General features: G+C 45.0%; 1 long non-coding RNA gene across 2 annotated transcripts; it reads left to right on the top strand.

Moving 5' to 3' along the window:
- On the top strand, window positions 9,840-11,922 carry LOC110429896. Of its 2 annotated transcripts, XR_002447087.1 has the most exons (5): window positions 9,840-10,206; window positions 10,449-10,683; window positions 10,796-10,852; window positions 10,968-11,019; window positions 11,682-11,922. It is a non-coding gene; the product is annotated as an uncharacterized LOC110429896 (long non-coding RNA). The 2 variants fall into 2 exon arrangements; XR_002447086.1 differs by having other exon boundaries at window positions 10,449-10,852.

Here is a 16,412-nt window from a genome sequence, read left to right as displayed (position 1 = left end):
TCCTTTAACAATTGCATACTTCTCTCGAAATACGTTATGAGAACTTCACTTCGGCATTCATAGCTTCTGGCCAATTGATTTATAACCAACATAGAATCCCCGAATATTTCAACAGCATCAGCACGAACTTCTCTCAGCAACTCCAATCCCTTGATCAGAGCTTGATACTCAGCCTGATTATTTGTCGATGTGGCAACAATCGGCAAGGAAAACTCATACTTCCTCCCCTTAGGGGAAACTAATACAATGCCGATTCCTGCCCCCCGGTCACAGGTAGATCCATCAAAGAAGAGCGTCCAGGGTACAATTTCCAAGGTTTCCACTAGACCGCAATGCTGAGTCACAAAATCGGCCATAATCTGCCCTTTGACTGCCTTAGCCGATTCGTAACGCAAATCGAACTCCGACAGCGCTAAAATCCATTTGCCGATCCTACCACTCATAATCGGCATAGTAGCATGTACCGGACCACGTCATCTTTGCAAAAAACAGTGCATTCGGCCGATAACAGGTAATGTCTCAGCTTGATACATGAAAAATATAAGCATAAGCATAGTTTCTCAATGGCCGAATACCTGGTTTCAGCATCAATCAACCTCCTACTCAAATAATAAATTACCCTTTCTTTCCCTTCAAACTCTTGAACTAAAGCTGAACCGATAACCGATCCATCGGTAGATAAATACAATCTGAAGGGCTTCCCTTGTTGAGGTGGAACTAAAACTGGAGGATTTACTAGATACTTCTTGATTTCATCCAGAGCCAACTGCTGTTCTTCTCCCCAAATAAACTCTTGATCGGCTTTCAATTTAAGAAGAGGACTGAAAGCACGAATCCTACCAGACAAATTCGATATAAATCTCCTGATAAAATTTACCTTGCCGATCAAGGATTGGAGCTCGGTTTTGTTGGTAGGGGCCACTATTTTATTGATGGCATCAATGGATCTTCGACTAATTTCAATACCCCTCTGATGTACCATGAAACCAAGAAACTGCCCTGCCGATACGCCAAATGCACACTTGTTGGGATTCATCTTCAATCCATGCTTCCTTGTGCACTCTAACACTTTTTGTAAATCGGCAAGATGCTTTGAGAAATCTCCAGACTTAACCACCACATCATCAATATAAATCTCTACGAGCTTGCCGATGAACTCATGAAATATAAAATTCATAGCCCTTTGATAAGTAGCACCAGCATTCTTCAACCCAAAAGTCATGACTATCCATTCAAATAGCCCAACATGACTAGGACACCTGAATGCGGTTTTTGGAATATCCTCCTCTGCCATGAATATTTGATTGTAACCTGCATTACCATCCATGAAGCTGATGACCCGATGGCCAGCCGCAGCATCAACCAGTAGATCGGCGACAGGCATTGGGTATCCATCCATCGGCGTAGCTTTATTGAGATTCCTGAAATCAATGCACACCCGAAGCTTCCCGTTCTTCTTGTAAACCGGAACAACATTGGAAATCCATTCGGCATATCGACACTGCCGAATAAACTTAGCTTCGATAAGTTTAGTGATTTCGGCCTTAATATCAGGTAGAATGTTAGGATTACATCAGCGGGCTGGTTGCTGATGTGGCCGAAATCCAGACTTGATGGGTAACCGATGTTCAACAATTGATCGGTCTAAACCAGGCATCTCTGTATAATCCCAAGCAAAGCAATCTTTATATTCCTTTAACAAACTAGTCAATTGTCGCTTACACTCAGGATCTAATTTAGCACTAATAAAAGTAGGCCTAGGCTTATCACCACTACCTATATCTACTTCTACCAAATCGTCGGCCGATGTGAATCCCTGGCCTAATTTTCCATCATCGGCGAATCTATCCATTAAAAACCGTCGTCAGAACGGACTGCTTGGATCGGTGGAATCTCATAATCGGCAACTTTGAGAAAATCTTTCTCCCAAACTTCTCCTGAAATGCACCTGGTCCTTTCGTAAGTATCCGCTTCTGCCGATGCGATAACATAAGAAGAATCTCCTGGGACAATCTCAATCTTGTCACCTACCCACCGAACCAAGCACTGATGCATTGTAGATGGGATACAACAATTGGCATGAATCCAATCTCTCCCCAATAATAAATAGTAAGCACCTTTTCCGCTGATCACGAAAAAAGTTGTCGGCAAGGTTTTGCTGCCGATGGTCAACTCTGCACATATCGCCCCCTTGACTGGAGACACGTTTCCTTCAAAGTCTTTGAGCATCATATCGGTCTTGGTCAAATCTTGATCCCCTTTCCCAAGCTTCCGATATACCACATACGGCATAATATTAATAGCAGCTCCACCATCAACTAGGATCTTCGTCATTGGCTGCCCATCAACCCTTCCTTTGAGGAACAGAGCTTTAAGATGCTGCCTCTCGTCATCGGCAGGTTTCTCAAAGATAGCCGTCATCGGATCCAGAGCCAACTGAGCTATCTGGTCAGAAAATTGCACCTCATCATCACTGGCTGGTGCAAGAAACTCCATCGGCAACATGAAGACCATGTTGACGTCTGCCGATGGACCTTCCCTCTTAGTGTCTGACGGCTGCCGACTTCCAGAGTTCTCTCCCTTGTTTAGCTCTTCTTGCCTCTCACGTTGCAATCTCCTTTTCTGTGTCTTGGTTAATCCTCCAGGGCACCATGGAGGAAGTGGCCTTTGCCTTGCCGTCGGGCGTCGGTTCTCCCTTGACTCCATACGATGCGTGTTAGCATCCCTGCAAAATATGAATTCATCGGGAACCCGCGCATCAGCCATTTCCTCGAGCTCTTCTTGGTTCCTGGGAAAATACTGGACACGGTCACTAAGTCTGTTGTGCCCACTAAATCTGCCCCCCAGCCGGTCATGAACTGACACCCTTCCTCTGATCGGCCCATTAAATCGCCGTTCATGATAATGCCGATCGGTCCTATCGTACCGATCATAACCGTTGCACTCAGGGCAGTCTCTGACAGTAGGAAGCTTGATATTTTCCTCCCAACAATGGATGAAGAATGGACAATTCCAATGATCCCTGTGCCGATTCCACTCCTGTCGGCGTCTTTCTTCTTCCCGTAGATAATCTTCCTGCTGGCGCCGATACCGATCTTCCCGTTGTTGCCATTTTTCTCGAGGCCTTCTATGAGTTATGACGATACCGGATCGAGGAAGCCTTCCTGAGCTAGTTCCTTCCTGGACCAAGCCCTTACTTCTTGCATCGGCAGTAGTAACTTGATGCTGAGGATCTACCGATGCACTCCTCTCAGCTGTCTCCGATGTTAAGACCTTAGCCTTCCCCTTAGCATCCAACCTGTTCGTCGGGAAAGGATGTTGGTCTATCTTCATCGGCTTCTGGGCTTTGGAACTGTCAAACTTGATTCTCCCTGACTCTATAGCCGACTGCAGCTGCTGTCTGAATACTTTGCACTCGTTGGTGTCATGGGAAGTTGCATTATGCCACTTGCAATATCTCATCCTCTTCAACTCTTCTGCCGATGGGATCACATGGTTAGGTGACAGTTTGATCTGACCTTCCTGAAGTAGAAAGTCAAATATCCTATCGGCCTTGGCGGTGTCAAAAGCAAACTTCTCTGGTTCCTTCTGCCCAAAAGGACAAGACATCGGCTTCTTGTTTTTTACCCACTCTGCCAAACCGATTACTGGTTCTTCATCAGAATCTGAGCTTGTTGCTTCATCAACAAATGACACTTTCTTATTCCATGCTCTCTTAGGCTCGAAAGGCTTGACGTCTTGATCAGAAATCCTCTGCACCAAATGACTTAAACTTTCGAACTCCTGAGAGGCATACTTATCCCTGATATGTGGCAACAAACCCTGGAAAGCCAAATCGGCTAGCTGCCGATCATCCAGAACCAGGCTATAGCATTTATTCTTGACCTCTCGTATCCTCTGCAGAAATCCCTCAACCGACTCATCATTACATTGCTTCAACTTGACCAAGTCGGTGATCTTCTTCTCATGAACCCCCGAGAAGAAGTATTTGTGGAATTGCTTCTCTAGATCGGCCCAAGTAATTACTGAGTTGGGAGGTAATGATATGAACCAAGTAAAGGCCGATCCAGACAATGATGACGAAAATAGACGAACCCTCAATTCGTCCCTGTTACCAGCCTCTCCACATTGAATAATGAACCTGTTGACATGCTCCATGGTTGACGTGTCGTCCTGTCCGGAAAACTTTGTAAAATCCGGTACCTTGTACCGATGTGGAAGCGGGATCAAATCATACGCGGGAGGATACGGTGTCCGATAAGAATAAGTGTTGACTTTGGGTTTTATCCCAAATTGTTCCCTCATTACTTCAGCAATCTTATCGGCCCAATACGCATCGGCATCTTGCCGATGAGGCGGCTGCGGATCTGGCACTTGGTGGCGAACCTCCACGTGTCTGTTCGAGACGTGATCTGCATGGAACATAGTATTGATCACCTGTCCTCCAATCTGCGGACCACCAAACTGCTGTCCACCGATTGGCTGTCCTCCGAGTTGCTGTCCAAAATTCATTGGCTGGTTGGGAATCCCCTGACCTTGGAACCCGGGATAGACCTGCCCTTGCTGGAACCCTGTAGTCTGGTAACTCTGCTGGGGCGATTGTGGAAAGGCTTGCTGTCCAAGCCATCCATTATTAGCGTTCATCGGCATAGGTGCTGCCGATGATTGGTAATTGGGTACCGTCGTCGAATTGACATACCTAGACTGGGCCATAGGCCTCTGCTGCATCAGCATTGACTCCGCCGATGCATTGGGCATCTGGAACAATGAATCTTGAGGATTTCTAGTGTGAGGCCTTGCAGTAGTAGTTGTGGTATACCGAGGACTCTGGTTCACCGGCGCATTGGGAGGTGCCGATGTCATAGGAGTTTTGCCCCTCATGTCGGTTATTTGTGACGTTCCCGGCGTCAACTCTGGAGGCATACCATAACCCCACCAGTTGGGAGGAAGAGTCAACCCTGACATTGCCGATGCCAACATATCTGTTGTCAGTTTATGCTGCCCAACTGAAATTTGTGGGTTGGTTGCCATCGGCATAGATAGTGCACCAGTAGTCCCCGATGTACTTGGAGGGACGGCATATTGTGCAATTGCATTCGTCAAGGCAGCCGATGGAGCCGTGACCTCTGGTGCCGTTGGCTGATGATGGGAGGGGCCCACATAATCTGGTGGGATTTGCCCTTCCTTGAAAGTCCTTGCCACGGCATTGAAAACCGTATTAGACAATACACCAGCTTGGTTAATCAACGCTCGATTGATGGCATTGTCAACCATATCTTGAAGCTTGCCAGGATTGGCGTCAAAGGTAACGTGCCGTGGTGCTGGCAGTGCATCTTTCTGGACCACTTCGCCGCTCCTGTTTATGCTGAAAGACCTCAGGCATTGCTGCTTGAACTCTTCCATGGCTTGGGCAATAGCTTGCTTCTGCTCATCCTTGAGGTTGGCCTCCGTCACGGGGATGACGTTCTCTTGATCGAGGTCAGAGATCGACATGTTGATCTTGATCTTGAATCGGTCCCACCGGGCGTGCCAAAAGATGTGTTGATGCAAAACTGATCTGCAAACACAAAGGGCTAATACCCGATTCAAACGTTAAGGCGTGCCAGCCGATTTGACCTTACTATCGGCAAAGGTGATAACTCGAATACTTTAGTCCTGACAACAGCGATGCGCCCGGATGTCACGGCTAAGAGGTACTCACGCGGAACTTGAGAACACGCCGAGCTTAAGTCGACGAATTCCTAAGAACTCGTAATAAAAAGAAAAAAAATATGACGAAGTCGTCGAAAAGTAGATGCTGGAATATGAGTAAAAACGTGTATTTGATTGATTTTTTGATTTTTTTTATTACAAGGCCCTAGGGTTTATATTTATACCCTGCTCAAAGAGCTACAACCAGACACGATTAGAATTTGAATTCCAAATTATACGGAATCCGTATACAAAACGATGCAAATAATTAAGGAAATAACAAAACTATCCCTCGTGACAAACCAAAACTCCTCCACATAACAACCGGCAGCTTCCAGACTCCTCCTTTGCATCATCGGCAGATCCTTTGCCATAGTCATCGGCAGATTTTCTTATCTAGCCATCGGCACCATATTACTGCCTGTCACATTCAACTTCTCCCTCATCGGCAACCATCCTCATCGGCAACCCGCATCGTACTGCCACCTTATCCTGCCATCCTAGACACGTGCCCAAAAACGGTGTCAACGGCCTTAATATTCATACTTTCTGTGGATATTTGTTTGCTTTTATGCTCGAGTCTTCTTTATTGCTTTGCTGCCTAAGTTGGTGTTCCTCGACCGGTCTTTCAAAAAACAACCTTGATTGCCTCGACGTGAGGGAGTGAGTAGAGTTACCATAGCCCAGAGGCGTAGGGATTCTTAGGCTCAACATCCACCGGACCTTGAGGGGCTCGAGGTGTCTTTACTGCTTGATCGTGCAGGATTTCCTTAGGGCTTAAAAAGGGAAAGATAACGCCAAGATTATTGGAAAAAACGTTCGAGTTTTTTGGGAGCCTGTGGGGTTCCCCCCTGCTAGCCCCTGAGGGAGTTTTGGCTATGATGGGGCATAGCCAAGACTTCCTCTTAATGTTGATATTTAGTGCAGACATCGTGCGATACTTAGAAAATACTTTAATTTTATTTATTCATTCACAGAGCCTCGATGGTACAAGATGTGTATGAAATATAAAGCCTCAAAGCTATAGGGGTAGAAGCAACGTAGCTGTTCGATGTTCCATGCGTTGGTGAAGACCGCCCCCTTTTCATCCATGAGCTTTTATGTTCTAGGCTTCATGACCTCGGCCACCATGCAAGAACCCTCCCAAGGTGGGGTCAGCTTGTGGTGTCCTTGATTGCTTTGCCATCGACGTAGGATGAGGTCGCTCACGTTCAGGTCCCTCTTGCGTACGTGCTTGTCGTGGTAGCGTCGAAGCTTCTGCTGGTACCTTGCTGAGTTGAGGAGGGCCATGTCTCGAGCTTCTTCGAGTTGGTCGACCGCGTTCTCTTGAGTCTCCTTATTTGTCTGCTCGTTGTATGCTTTTAGTCGAGGCGACTTGTACTCAAGGTCTGTTGGAAGCACGGCCTCGGAGCCATAGACCATGAAGAATGGAGTGAACTTCGTGCCTCTACTTGGTATCGTTCTTAAGCTCCATAGGATCGAGGAGAGTTCCTCCACCCATTTCTTGCTGAATTTCTTCAACCAGTTGTAAATTCTAGGCTTGAGCCCTTGTAAGATCATGCCGTTGGCACAGTCGACCTGGCCGTTAGTTCGAGGGTGAGCCACTGCAGACCAGTTCACACGGATGTGATGCCAATCATAGAAGTCCAAGAACTTTTTGCTAGTGAGCTATGTGCCATTGTCGGTGATGATGATGTTGGGTATCCCAAATCGGTTGATTATGTCGGTGAGGAAAAGGATGGCTTGCTCGGAGCGAATGTTAGTTATGGGTCGAGCCTCGATCCATATTGAGAATTTATTGATAGCCACCAACAGATGGGTATACCCACCTGCTGCTCTCTAGAGAGGACCCATAAGGTCGATGCCCCATACCACGAATGGCCAAGTGATCGGAATCATCTATAGAGCATGAGCTAGGAGGTGGGTTTTTTTGGCGTAGAACTAGCATCCGTGACACGAACGAACGAGCTCGATGGCCTCTATGACAGTAGTTGTCCAGTAGAAACCATGTCGAAAGGCATTGCTGATGAGGGTTCTGGGAGCTGCGTGGTGGCCGCAAGCCCCTGAGTGCAGATCCTCGAGGAGCTTCCATCCCTCTTCCACGGTGATGCAGTGCTACAGAATCCCCATCGGGCTTCGCCGGTACAGTTCTTTGCTTTCACCATAGATCACATATGATTTGGCCCGTCGAGCAATACGACGGGCCTCGGCCCAATCTTCTGGTAGCTCGCCTTGGATCAGGCAGTCGAGGAAAGGCATACGCCAGTCAAATGGTCAGCTAGGGTGTGAAGAAGGTTGCTCGACCTCCATCACTTCCACTGCTGTCAAGAGAGCCTCGATCGTGTCGACGGGTTCGAGAGCTGGTGCCTCGACGGCAGCTCCCGCGATGAGGTCGACCGACGGCTCAAGCAAATCTCTCGAGAACGCGTCTGGTGGGACAGTGCCTCGAGTGGATGCAATCTTAGCAAGCTCGTCAGTCACTTCATTGTACCATTGGGCGTTGTGGTTGAGCTCGAGGCCGTGGAACTTGTCTTCCATCTTGTGTAATTCTTTGTAGTAAGCCTCCATTTTTGGGTTGTCACAGCTCGAGGCTTTCATGACTTGGACGATGACTAGTTGAGAATCGCCTCGGACGTTGAGGCATCTGACCCCAAGCTCGATAGCGATCCTTAACCAGTTGACAAGGGCCTCGTACTCTACAACATTGTTAGATGCCACAAAATTTATTCGAATCACATACCTCATGTGGACGCCAAGAGGTGAGATGAATAGCAAGCCTACCCCAGCCCCCGTCTTCATGAGTGACCCATCGAAGTACATCGTCCAGAGTTCCGCCTGGACCTGAGTAGGGGCAAGCAGGGTGTCTATCCATTCTGCGATGAAGTTCGCCAGTGGTTGGGACTTGATGGCTTTGCGAGGTGCATATGTGAGGGCCTCCCCCATGAGCTCGACTGACCATTTTGTGATCCTCCTAGTGGCCTCTAGATTCTGGATGATCTCGCCCAGCGGAAAGGACAAGACCACCGTGATCGGAAGGCCGAGAAAGTAGTGCTACAGCTTGCGTCGAGCGAGAATCACAGCATAGATTAGTTTCTAAAACTGGGGGTATCATACCTTTGTTTCTAAGAGCACCTTGCTGATGAAGTAGACCGGCCGCTGAACTGGAAGCACGTGCTCCTCCTCTGGCCTTTCAACCCACTACAAGAAATATCCTTATACATGACGGTTCACTAGTGACGTTATAAGAAAACATCATAAAACTCTGTCATCTGTGACGATTCATTTCTAAGGTGATACATCTATGACGACCAGTTAAGTTTTCGTCATGGTTAGACGTCACAGATCATTTTGGCACCCTGTGGCTTAAAGTTGCAGCTAATGTTCAAAAATCAAATTAATTAAAATATCCTAACACAAATTAATTATAATACCGTAGGTATTTGGTAGTTATTAACATTAATCATTGATGCATCAACAAATTTAATAAAAAATATTGAAAGAGTTTTAGACGAAACTCTAGAAAAGCCAAGAAATTTAAATCAATTTCATAATTGGAAACAAAAAAATTATAATTGCATAGTAGAAAGAGAAAAGAACAAATAAGAAGAAAAAAAGAACACAACACGATGATAAAAAAGAAAGAAAAGACAAAATAAATAAAAAAACAAGAGAGAACGTCGACACCCACTTTTCCCAATCCTTCTTGTTACCCCTCATGCCTTCCCTCGGTAGCCTCCCTCTCTCGGTCTCCGTTACATACAGCGCCGCCGTCCCTGCTCCTCCTCCACATGCCTCTGCATCCGGCCACCACCCCTCCCTGCTCCTCCCCCACATGTCGCCACCTCCCCCTCCGGCGTCCTCTCCGCCGGTTGCCGCCTGTTGGCGCTCCTCCCCGTCTCTTCGACGGCCGTCTTCTCTGCCTGGCGTCCAGATCTGCTGCTCCAAGCACAACCGCATCAGGGCAATTGCAGCTCCGAGCGCAACCTTCTTGTAGTGGCCGAGATGAGCCCGTCTTCTAGCCGCCGAAGTCTTCGTCGGGCGTGACGAGCAGCCACAATAGCAGCCAGGTATGTCTGTGCCTTCTCTTCTCTTCCGTTTTGTGCAACTGAGGATGAACCCTAATTTAAGCTATTTGATTATCCGTATTCAGAACGGATCTGATCTAATCCCAAGTGTATGCATGTATGCGGTAGGATGTGGGTTGAATTTTGTAATATGACTAGTACTATTTTTTTTTACCAGAGCTATACATGTCGAAAAATATGTACCATCCTATTTTTAGTATTTGACCAGTAGCCATCGAGGTTCTCTAGGATTCTTTTTCACCTGCAAGTTAGTTCAGTAGTCATGCTCAGTATGCATGTTGTTTGAATAATAATGATGCTGCAGTTCAATCTGCATCTTGTCTGCAATATTTTTGTAGGAATATAATTCAAATTTCTATGAATAATAAATTAGTTTCAGGATTTGGCAAGTGAAAGTGTGAAGTTGCATTCTACTTCTGCCATTGTTAAGGTAATCAAGCAAACATCTTTCTAGCTAGTAAAATTAATAATTCTTCTAAATTTGCAGTTTCCTGTTCTATTTTCTGCAGTGTGATGACTTTTGGGAACTTATATATTGTTCTGTATGAGATAGTATATAAGCGTGTCCTAAATCATTCTCTAGCTGTTGTGTTCTTGTTTTATTTTTTTTAATCTAACAGCACAACTAGTAGGAACAATTTAAAGACTAACTAAACATAATCCTTTTGTTAGTTAGAGAGCTTTGCTGGATACAAGCAGCTGTGAGAATGGACAACCTTGGGCTCGTGACGCAACTTTCACTAGCTATTTTAACTTATGGAGCTCCCATCAGTGAGTATATATGTTCCGATCTACACTAAAATTTCTGTGTATATATGCTTATCAGTTATGCTCTACTGTTGTCATTATGTTTTGTAGGTGGTGAAACTTTGTTTATCTGAAAGAAAACCAACTAAATGTCCACAATGTAAGTCGACCAACAGCCCTCAAATTGTTTGAAATTTTTGTTTATTTCTATTTCATGGTTTTTCTGGTTCACATACAGCCCTCAATTGGTTTAAATCTGAATTATTTCACAGCAACTAGGTGCTTCTTTTTTTCAGTTGTTCAATCTCAGACTTAAAAAAAATAGTCAGGTATAGTAGCTTGCTGATTCTATTAGTATTTGCTTCTCTAAATCATCTGTATATATGCTTTATGTATGTTACTGCAGTAGCAAAAATGAATTCCATTTTCTTTTTCTTTTTGCAGATTGCTGACCCACAAGTATAAATGATGGGAAAACATAATCAAGCAAGACAAGGTAAGCAAAACTAATTGTGTCTACTGCATTTTTTTGTCTCCACTGGTTCCTACGTGTATAATGTAATGATTCAACCTTTTAATTTCAAACTCCGTGTATTTCAACCTGTTTTGTTTATGTACCTAGCTTCTATTAAGTCACTAGTGAACTGCTATATATATATATTTTTTGGCTTGTACCTGGTTTTGAATTATCTAAAGCTCCAAAGTCAGCAAGTTGAAATTTCTTGTGAGTTCTCAGATCGATAATCTAATAACAGTGATATTTTTTTTGTTCCTAAGTAACCACAATACTGATAATCGATATTGGGATTGGTGGTGCTCACACTTGTGAGTGCTCAGATCTGTTGGCTATGTAGTTCTCACTCTTCTAAATAATTGGCTTTAGCCAATTCCTGATGGAAGCATGGCAAACACTTATGCATCTTATTAATCTGGCAACAGATCATTTTTACATTTTGCCTGTCACACTGGTTCACCTCATCTCGTGTAGTCCTAGACTTCCAATATGCTTTTGTCTTCTTCATATTAAGTTGACAATCTTCAAATAAATAACAGTTGTGATGTAGGAGTTTTAACTTAGCCAAAAGACCCTTGCATTTTTATCAAAGATAGCACCTTTGCACATGTTGAGTTTTATTACTAATCAAGTATTCTTAGCAGATGTTTGATGAGGTTATCTGTAAATTGCGGCAAGAGGATCAAGGTGCTCATGGTGGCTATTTTCATTACTCATGAAAGATTTTGTTGTGCGAGCAAATCATATGAGTTGTTGTACAAGCCAACATCTTAGTTTTGTTGGTACTTAGTGTAGCTTGGTTATTCCCTTATTATTTCGTGTGAAATATTGTACAAGTACAAATATTGATGGCTTCAATGAATATGATAAGCAATATTTTGTCAATTGTGAGCTTTGTTTCAGTTTATGTGTGTTTTATGAGTGTGTCACAAACACATGAGCATGAATAATAGGCCACAACCAACCTACTGATGATGTGGCAACTAGCAGCCACGTGTAATAGAATTGTGACGATTCATTTTGTCACAATTGCCCTATACTATTATTGTTGACCAGTTCATCCATGACGAATGGAAAAATCAATCTGTGACGGTTTATTTTCGTACAACAAATGTATGACGCAGGATACATGACGTTTTTTGTGATCGTCACCATGAGTTAACCATGACGCATTTTCTCTTGTCTATGACGAAAGTAAACCGTCATGTATAAGGGAATTTCTTGTAGTGACCACTACAGCTGCGCTAACAACCTGGGTCCTTGCCGCAACATAAAGGAGCAGAGGTTCTGTGGGTCATGGAGGCACTAGGATCGGAGCGGTGTGTAACACCCTAGTGTTATGGTTGCATAAATCATATGCATAACATAAGCACCATCTTCTACTAAGCATGTCATGATCATCATCTGTAACATCCCTGATGTTACGGTTATTAAAAATGGATCATGTCATCATGAGCATTGCAAAGCATATTTGTTAAGCACATTGGCATGCATCAACTTAAAACAAGTTTATTTTTATTGCTTGAGCTTAGGGAGGTAGAGTGTGTTTATGTGGAATGTTGATGCTTGTGTGGTTGCTAAAATCCTAGGGTGGAAATCTTCCGAAAAGCTAAGGGGGGAAAACCCTGATTTCTGGATCCTAGATTTGCCCCCTTTTGCATAAGTCAAAAACTAAGCAAAATTTGAGGTTGAGTTCAAAAGCAAAGTTGTAGCTCTTGGCAAGATGTACAACTTTGGTGTTTTGAATTTTTGAAGTTTCAATACAAAATTCAAAGTAATTTTTAAAATACAGATTTCCAGAAAGTGTCCCCTTTTCCAACTTAAACCCCCAATTCAAAATCCATTTGGAATTTTGAAAAATGGTCAACATGAAAGTTGTAGAGCACAAAAAGTTGAGCAACTTTCATGTTGGGAGTTTTTCAAGTTGTTATACAAAATCAAAAGTAATTTTGGAAATTCTGTTTTGCCCCAATTCAAAAATTTGGAATTTCTTTGATTTGAGTTTGATTTTCAAACTGTTTTGGCCAAATTCACCCTGTTACACTCGAAATCAGCTCTGGTCACCTAAACATGATTTGTAGTTTATAAAATTTGGCACAACTTTTGTTTTGGTGGAAATTGGACTTTAGTTCAATTTTTGGCTGAAATTCGCAAGGGGACAAAAGGGGGAGGATAGGGGTTGCTACAGTGATCCGATAGGGATCACCGGCACCCTATCCAGCGCAGCTGCCGCGCGAGCAGCGCCGCGCGCATGCGTGAGTGCACGCAGCTGCTTGCTGCCAGGGTCGCCAGGCGACGTGGATGCCCCGGACTTGCCTTCCCCCTCCACTTGAGCACCGACGTGGACGACGCCGTCCGTTTTCACTGACCACGGCCGGAGGAACTCGATCTCTCTCTCTCTGAAATCCACCGCACTCCGTTCCTTTCGAGCCAAATTGAGCACGCTGCCGTTTTCGCCACCTCCTTGCGGACCCAGAGCACCCCCGAGCTCACGCCCTAACCCCCTCAAACGCCAGAACTTCTCCTTCTTCTCTAAGTCCGGTCGGCGTCGCCGCCGTGGAACTCTCCACGTGGGCACGTTATTCCACTCGGTACCACACCTTATCAGCGATCGTTTCGCACTTCTCTTGTTTTCCCGATGCTCATGCGCTCGCTTCTTCTTCCTGGACGTGAGCAGGACCCTCGGGACGACTTCGCCGGAGCCGGAGCATCCGCCCGACTACACGGCTACCGTCGCCAAGCCTCTCTACTGCTTCTCCCGCCGTGGTGATGTGAGCACCATGATCCCCGCTCCTTCTCGGACCTCCCGGACCTACTGGTTCACGCTCTACCGAACCCTCGTGCCCGGTCCTCGGCGACCGACGCGGCCGTCCGCCGTTTGTGTGGTTGAGGTGGAAAGAGAGTGAGAGAGCGTCGGTGAGTGGCAGCCTTGGAGTCGTAGGGTTGACGCGGCGCTGGTGCGCACGCGCGCGGGGGCCCGGGAACTCTGTAACGATCGCCGGAGCGGCGGCAGCACCGCCGTGAGCGAGGAAGGCGAAGCTGACGAGCGGGACCCGCTCGTCAGCGACCATGCGGAGAAGGGGAGCGCGCGCGACGCCCGCGTGGGCCGCGTCCAAGCGGAGCGCGCGTGGGCCGAGCAGCCAGGCCGTCCGCGCAGTGCGGATGTGGGCCGAGCACGCGCATGGGCCGGCCTGCGGGCCAAGATCCAGGCCGCCTACTGCGCAAAGCTCTTTTTCTTTTTCCTTTTTATGCAATTTTTGCTGGATGTTCGAAATTATGTGATAAATTGTGTAGTGATCCAAAAATAGTGAAACTTTTTGTATAAGTTCCAGATAATATAAAGAGCATAGGAAAAATGTTAGAGTCTATTTCCTTGATAGTTTGCCTGTCCATAAAAATTGGCTTTTTAATTAATAAATAAAACTTCTAGGAATTTTAATAATTTATTTATATGTGTAAAAATCACCAAAATTGGTGGAGAGCCTCTGAATATTATTCCCTGGCTCCACACAAAATTTGGTGACATTTGGATAATGTTTGATTAAAATATTAATAAATCCTTATTTAGTACTTGAATAATAATTCCAAAATAATTAACTAGTGATTAGTTAAATCCTCATAATTAGGGTTGAGTGATTTTGGGATTGTGTGATGACCTAAGGTCATTAACCCTAATGACCTTTGGCATTTAATTATTGTTTAGCCTTAATGTTTAATTACTGTCATTAATAAGTAATTAAGAATTAATTTAAGTAAATAAGGGTAATAGTTAATTAATTTAAGATAAGTATGAATTAAATAAAGTCTTAATTTACTGATGCAACCTCTTGGGTAAAGACACTAAGTTGTTAAACAACTTTATTTATTAATTATTCTATATTGCATCAAGAAGGCGAGTTGTACTCGATTTGGTCCTTCTTGCATATCTGTCATACGCATATCATGAGCATTCATCATTTTGCGTATAGTGTCCGTGACCGAAGGAGCGCCCGTTGAACCGAACCCCGAGGTCGGTGCTCCGTTCGAGGAAGTCGGATCCGAGACTTGGGAAGTCTCCGAGGGTCCCTCTCTGCCCTGCAACCAAGGCAAGCCCCGGATGCATTAACCCCTCCTTGGATGTTTTAAATCTTTTATCACTTATAAATTGAATATGCTGCATTAGGTAGTTGAGAATTGGGTTAACCTACTTGCTGCATTTACTACCTTGATATCTGTATCCTGCCCTTGACACCTGTTTTATTTTAAAAAGTGCGTAGCAATGCTTAGCCCTGCTACTAGATAGGTTTTTAAACAAGAAAGTTTGAAGGGTTGTTGTGGGATACACTTACTATCAATGATGTTTCAATTTGAGACCGGTCGGTGGACTTGCTTTAAGAATGGAGTCTTAAAGTAGTGTCTCCAACTGTGTCGGTTAAGGACCGGTCCGTTGATGGCCTGCTGGGTTGAGAATTTATAGTACTAGCCACTTGCCTCCGGTAAGCCCAGTCTTGTGATCCCTCGACGCGAACAGCTACTCGCGCACTGGGAGTGGAAAGATGGCGAGAGTAGTGTGTACCCACCTTACGGATCTGAGATGACCGGAAAACATCTAGATCGGCTGTAGGATGGTGGAGTACTGTGCTCTCGGGTGCCGCGAACCTGGTCAGATTTGGGGAGAGCTTGACTTGGGTTGATATATGCAAGATTTGGTTCTACATATGTCGGGTGGTTAGGAACTCCAGCTGGATTGCTAAGCGATTCGAATCGTCGTTGCTCCCCGATTGGGAGACTCAATTCCTTCGACCCTCATCGTAGTTAAATATGCAACTAAGTGATATAATGAGAAAGGGGAAAATGTCTCATGAGGTTCGGATCCCAATTCCCGGACTCATAGCGACATGAAGCTATGACCATCGATAAATAATACTTAATGATAGGACTAGGAACTCACGGATTCGTCTGTGGGGAAACAACTAGTTAGACTATCCTCGAATTCTTCTGCCTCTGCGAGGGAGAAATTCAGGATAAAACTTGAAAATAAGGATGCACTACTAGTAAGCTTTTACGCAAAACACTTTGGCTCCTTGCTCAGCCACCCCTTGTCTACCCTAAGCCTGCATCCCTAAATTCTCCTCTTTTCCCGTCGGATAAGTCTTGTTGAGTACTCCCGTACTCAGGGTTTCAATACCCCTGTTGCAGGTGAAGCGCAGGAGCCAACTTGTTTCGGACCCTGCTGTGTGACCGTCGTCGAGGTTGACGACGAAGAAGAGTAAACGTGACCCATGGGCAGGGTCTGTAAATTTGTACTCTCTGTATTAAAGTTTAAGTTGCTCCGCTGGACCAGGCTTGTAATAACACTCTACTATTTGGAAGAACTCCTTTTGTAAATTAAGTTT

The sequence above is a fragment of the Sorghum bicolor genome, chromosome 8 (assembly GCF_000003195.3).
Source record: "Sorghum bicolor cultivar BTx623 chromosome 8, Sorghum_bicolor_NCBIv3, whole genome shotgun sequence".
NCBI classification, from domain to species: Eukaryota; Viridiplantae; Streptophyta; class Magnoliopsida; order Poales; family Poaceae; genus Sorghum; species Sorghum bicolor.
This window is presented reverse-complemented; position numbering and strand designations above follow the sequence as displayed.